General features: G+C 50.5%; 3 pseudogenes; all 3 read left to right on the top strand.

Moving 5' to 3' along the window:
* The first annotated feature begins 1538 nt into the window (after positions 1-1538).
* On the top strand, positions 1539-1658 carry LOC141269018 (5S ribosomal RNA; annotated as a pseudogene).
* Positions 1659-2600: 942 nt separating this feature from the next.
* On the top strand, positions 2601-2719 carry LOC141269223 (5S ribosomal RNA; annotated as a pseudogene).
* Positions 2720-3336: 617 nt separating this feature from the next.
* LOC141268330 (5S ribosomal RNA) lies at positions 3337-3456 on the top strand (annotated as a pseudogene).
* The last annotated feature ends 2145 nt before the right edge of the window (positions 3457-5601 follow it).

The following is a 5601-nucleotide window of genomic DNA, read 5'->3' on the forward strand; positions in this document are numbered from 1 at the left end:
CAGACACGTGTCTTACTTCTTGTTCATTTTTCACATTACAGTCAGAATCAGTATCACCGTCTGACACTTCTACACTATTTTCCTGCTTAGAAATCTCTAACACAAGACTATGAAAAAAATCTACCAAATGTAGAATATTTCTCAATTTCTGTTTGTCTCTATTTACCAATTTAGAAGTTAACTGTAAATTCTGCAATTCACATTCTTTGTATAAACTGAGCCACAAAACTTCTATGTCATCTCCTACATTACCTTTGAAATTAATATTACTTTGTTTAGCAAAAGAAGAAATTATATCCATATTTTGCTTACCTTAAGATTCCTTGGCTTCTCTTTATCAGCACGTCCTGTCTTCAGTTCGTCTGATTCTTTTCCTGTGTGATTCTGTTCCTTGTTAGTACCTCTGCTTCCTGTCTTTCCTCAGTCTGTAGGTCCTTTCTGCTTCTCGTGACAAACTAGTGAATTTACTGACACGTGAACAACAGCTGTTCAGCTCGTCAGGACTCCCCCCTTGTTCACGGAAGAAATTCACTTACTTAATTTAAAAAACAAAAAAACAGGACTGGCTGGCTCACCATTGTAAAATAATACTCTTCCTGTATTATTTTTTTCTACTGAGGACTTCTCAAAGTATCAATATCACGATATTCTTATAAAAAAATGTATCTATTTATTCTTGGATTGTCCATTAAAAAGAATCAGATTGCAGCAGGTACATACAATAATTAGTTATAAATTATATAACTGTTCTACATATGGTAGTGAACCAAAAATACACACACAAATAGCGCATGTCAACTAGACACGATGGCTGAGGCATAGAACTCAGAAAAATGATTATCGATTAACATTCCAAATGAATTTCCATAATTAACCATTTAACAGAGACCGCCTGGGAATGCCAGGTGCTGTAGGCTATTGCTTTTTCCTTCCTTCCACCAGCAGGGGGCACTCTCTTCTATGCCTTTTTTCCATTCCCTTTAACAAGTGCACACATTCATTCTCTTTTCTTTTTTTCATTTGCTTTCTCTCTTGCGCTATTTCATCTCTGCAAAATACCAGCATCCTTCTGATCACCGTGGGCCTCCAGCATTGTTGCTTCTTTACTTTTAATACTAGGCTCCTTTTCACCAGGACCAGCGTCTCCCGCGTGGCTGGAGGCAACCACCGGTAACCCCAAGCAGAAGGCCTTTGCAGGCAACACGACCCTCCCCCCTGAAGAGCAGCTCAAAGTCACTGGAAACCATCTCACCCTCTTCCTTCATTCATCCCTGGACGTCTCGCTCAGCCCCCAAGTTACGGGTCCAGCTTGCTCTTTCTGTCACATTACCGCGATGAAGGGTTTAGCCTGCAGGAGACCCTGCGCCGAGCCATTTTTGAAGACACCTGATGCGGCGGGTGAATCACTGCTAAATAAACCACACCTGTAGGGACCTCACAGCCTTTGCATGGACCCTTCGGAGCCCGCCCCTTCACGGCCAGATTGGTCGCCACCAAGCGATCCTGAGAAAGGCTGGCCGGGTGATGGATCAAGCAGCGTCTACTGGCCTTACCACCTTGGAAACGCCTGATCTCGTCTGATCTCAGAAGCAAAGCATGGCTGGGCTCGGACAGTTCTTGGATGGGATACCTCCTGGGAACAGCGGGTGCTGTAGACCATTTTGATGACGTTTTGCCCTACTGCCCAGCTCGGCTAGCATGGAACGGCGCCTTACCGGACACCGACCTTAAGTAACTTAGATGATGGAAACCCCAAGGCCTCTGAGCCAGTTGGCAGCTAAGTACGCTACCCCGTCGCCTTCACGCAGGCCTGACACCGAGCTCCTTGCCACGGCTAGGAGTGCTTATTGACTCCGCAGCTCGACGTGTGGAAATTATGGCGTTAAAAGCACCCGGTGCCGTGAAGGGGCCAGGCTTTCAGCAGGTGCCCAGGGAAGGCTTTGGATGCCGGCCGCCTAGCGAGGGCCAGCAGAAGTAACATGTTTCTCTGCAAAGAAGCTTGTGTAACCAAGCCAGACGGCTGACAAAGAGCTAACCTCAGTTCAAGGAAGGCAAGGAAGGTGTGGAAGGAATTGAGGAGGGGGGGGGTGATTCCTGCTAGGGCCCTGAAATCATAAAACAGGCAGGAGAGTCTGACGCATGGTGACGGAGAGGTTGTAGGGGCAGATAGGGGGTGTTATCACGTGCGAGCACGTGTGCATGCTAGCTTGTGTGTGAGAGTGCGCTTCCTAGGTGTGGCGTGCTGCAGACAGTCAAAGGGATTGTTCCCTTTCATTAAAAGTTAATCCCCGGCTGCAGGCTATTAGAAAGCAACTAACCGCGCTCTACTCACCCTACCCGGGTCTACCGGTGAGTCTCGCCTCTGCTCCCGGCCTGTGGCATTGGCCGTGAAGCTGACATTCCGTCGACAGCGCTGCAGCCGATCAGTGAGCTCAGCGGCTCTGAGTGGGGCGTTGTATCTACAAGACCTTTTAAGGAAGCCAGCAAAAAAAATGAAGAGAAGGGAAAGCACAAAAGGACCTGGTCTTGCTGAGCACTGGAAAGGGCAGTCGGCAGCCAGACTTCAAAGTAGAAAAGCAGCAAGTGAGAGACTTGTCTCTGCCTACGGTCACACAACCCTGAACACGCCTGATCTTGTCTGATCTCAGAAGCTAAGCAGGGTTGGGCCTGGTTAGTACTTGGATGTGAGACTGCCTGGGAATACCAGATGCTATAGGCTTTTGCTTTTTCCTACCTTCCACCAGCAGGGGGCACTCTCTTCTATGCCTTTTTTCCATTCCCTTTCACAAGTGCACACATTCATTCTCTTTTCTTTTTTTCATTTGCTTTCACTCTTGCGCTATTTCATCTCTGCAAAATACCAGCATCCTTCTGATCACCGTGGGCCTCCAGCATTGTTGCTTCTTTAATTTTAATACTAGGCTCCTTTTCACCAGGACCAGCATCTTCCGCGTGGCTGGAGGCAACCATCGGTAACCCCAAGCAGAAGACCTTTGCAGGCAACACGGCCCTCAACCCTGAAGATCAGCTCAAAGTCACTGGCAACCATCTCACCCTCTTCCTTCATTCACCCCTGGACGTCTCGCTCCGCCCCCAAGTTACGGGTCCAGCTTGCTCTGTCACATTACCACGATGAAGGGTTTAGCCTGCAGGAGACCCTGCGCCGAGCCATTTTTGAAGACAACTGATGCGGCGGGTGAATCACTGCTAAACAAACCACACCTGTAGGGACAGCACAGCCTTTGCATGGACCCTTCGGAGCCCGCCCCGTCACGGCCAGATTGCTCGCCATCAAGCGATTCTGAGAAAGGCTGGCCGGGCGATGGATCAAGCAGCGTCTACTGGCCATACCACCTTGGATACGCCCGATCTCGTCTGATCTCGGAAGCAAAGCAGGGCTGGGATCAGACAGTACTTGAATGGGAGACCACCTGGGAAGACCGGGTGCTGTAGACCATTTTGATGACGTTTTGCCTTACTGCCCAGCTCGGCTAGCATGGAACGGCGCCTTGCCGGACACCGACCTTAAGTAACTTAGATGATGGAAGCCCCAAGGCCTCTGAGCCAGTTGGCAGCTAAGTACTCTATCCCGCCGCCCTTCACGCAGGCCTGACACCGAGCTCCTTACCACGGCTAGGAGTGCTTATTGACTCCGCAGCTCGCCGTGTGGAAATGATGGCGTTAAAAGTAGTGTTGAGCCACCCCCGTAGTGTTCGAGTTCGGTTCGGTTCGTCGAACACCCGTGTGTTCGTCGAACACCTTCAAACACCGTTAAAACCAATGGCAGGCAAACAAAAACACATAGAAACACATAGAAAACACCTTCAAAGGTGTCCAAAAGCTGACAAACTGCTCAGAAGACATAACTAACACATGGAAAAGTGACAAGTACATATAGTCATGCGAAAATAAAAGAGGCGGAGGAGTAAAAGGAGGAGGAGACACAGATATAGGCATGTCATGCCCTTCTAAAATCCAAAAAGTGAGAAGCCGACACGGCCAGTCCGCTCCTGCCCGTGCCACCTCCGTGTCGCCGGGTTTGTGCCAGAGCCGCGGTGGACCCTGACGGCCAGCCCCCCTCTCCCAATACTGGTGCCTGTCCGCTGGTGGGTCGAGCGAGCCCCCCTGTGGTGGAGGCAGCTCTAAGCTTTTTAATTTAAATTGTCTCTCTAATTTGAATGAATACACTTTAAATCCATTTACAAGGATCTATTGGAGGGCAAGTCTCATGCCAGCAGCCGCGGTAATTCCAGCTCCAGTAGCGTCCACTAAAGCTGCTGCAGTTAAAAAGCTTTTATAAGGATCGAGCTCGGCTGTCCACCGCAAGGCATCCTACTGCCAGTCCCAGCCCCTATGCCTTGGGGTGCCTCCTGATGCTCTTCACTAAGTATCCCATGGTCCCGAAGCATTTCCTTTGAAAAAATTAAGTGTCTAAACTACAGGTGGTGTAGCTTGCTTAACAGCCGGGATAATCCGCTGACTAGCAGACACTGCTACTAGGCACAAAGTATTTCCTGGGCTAGATGCAGTTAAAAATTTGTAATTAGATACTCTCGTTGGATGCTGAGAAAGCATTCCATAGAGTCTCCTGGCACGCCATATATGATTCTCTTAAAAAGCTTGGGGTAGGGGTCTAGGGGACCCTTTTATAGCCAAAATCACGGCCCTGTATCGCAATACGTCACCTAGGCTGAAGATAAATGGAACTGTAGCACCCTGAGGGCTCGGTTGCTACAGACGTATTGCACCTCACCCAGAGGTGTGATATCTCACTCTCAGGTAAGGATGGAGTGTGGATCAGGACCCGACACCTGCATGCATTACACCACATTGCCGTGGGGCAGGGCAACCAATATGCCCCTGAGATGGGCACGACAGTCCCTGTCCCTGGCTGGAGTGGGGGGAGGGAACACTGAGGAAGGGGAACCCTGTAGTGCAGGAGCAGGGAGGAAGCAGTTCCTGGGTGCATTGAGAAGGGAGTATAAAAGGTGGGCACCATCTTAGTTCAGTGCAGAGAAGTCTGAGCAGAAGTGGCAGGGAGCAGGGGCTCTGCATGAGCTCTGCTCCGGAGGCGGGCCTAGTAACAGAGGCCCAGGCCTGGAAGAGGGAGAAGGAAGGAAGAGGAGCGGAGAAGGCTCCAGGAACGAGGAATGAAGGGATCCCAGGGGTGCGGACGGGCGAGTCGCCACCGCACGCCCGAATCCACCTGCATGGAGGGGTCAGGCCAAAGGGGGAGACCGGTCCCCGAACTAGTGGAGGCAGGAAACGACCCTCAGCTAGAAACCGGAGGCTCTGACATTTTATGTGGCGCAGCCCCTCGCTACACCCGCTAGGAAGGCACCACATAGGGTCAGGGAAACTGGCGCCAAGTTTACCAAGAGGAGGCCCGAGGCAGCCGGACAGAAGTGTTGGTAAGAAAGGCCAGACAAAGGACACACAAAGGGGGTCCTGTGAAGTGCTCCAAAGTTATCTGGGAGTTGTCTGAGCCCCTCACCTGGTGAGCACAGTACGACGTGGGCAGCCGTTACCTGCAGACGTGGTCTGGATAATATGAACTGTGAGTAAAGGCCCTGGACTGCATCACTGACTCCGTGTCGTTAC

Source organism: Phyllobates terribilis, unplaced genomic scaffold (genome assembly GCF_046119375.1).
Source record: "Phyllobates terribilis strain yellow unplaced genomic scaffold, ASM4611937v1 Scaffold_4__5_contigs__length_816908805, whole genome shotgun sequence".
Classification (NCBI taxonomy): domain Eukaryota; kingdom Metazoa; phylum Chordata; class Amphibia; order Anura; family Dendrobatidae; genus Phyllobates; species Phyllobates terribilis.